This window comes from Tigriopus californicus, chromosome 7 (genome assembly GCF_007210705.1).
Source record: "Tigriopus californicus strain San Diego chromosome 7, Tcal_SD_v2.1, whole genome shotgun sequence".
NCBI lineage: Eukaryota > Metazoa > Arthropoda > Copepoda > Harpacticoida > Harpacticidae > Tigriopus > Tigriopus californicus.
Genome location: NC_081446.1, coordinates 6,399,507 through 6,399,948, shown reverse-complemented (window position 1 = coordinate 6,399,948; position 442 = coordinate 6,399,507).

Sequence of the window (442 nt, the reverse complement as noted above, 5' to 3'; positions counted from 1 at the left end):
TGTCGTGAGAATAATCAGGGTGAGATTTTGAGGCTAACTGATGGTTTCCCAACATACTATTACTAATGTGATATCATTGGAAAGAAAACAACTCTATTAACATCCTTCTGTAATTATTCATCTGGTGGTATCAATTATCCAGTTCTTTTTGGATTTTTGATGTTGCTGAATGTCTCATTCAAATTTACCGCAATTTCTTGTTTGCTAACATGTTCAGAATAAAGCTTACAGAGTTGGAAAACAGCAGCGTTATCGCATTAACGTCAATTTTTGTCTACGGTTGTTAATTCTCCCTCTTAACAATGACGCAACAACAAACGTTAGCAGAGGGTTAACTAACGTTGTCTTTTCCTTACTTGCCGCGAGATGTCTCATTATGAAAAAAGCAGTCCCTATAGAATTTTGTCAAAATTCAAGATAAAACTTGATTAAAGTTGCAGTT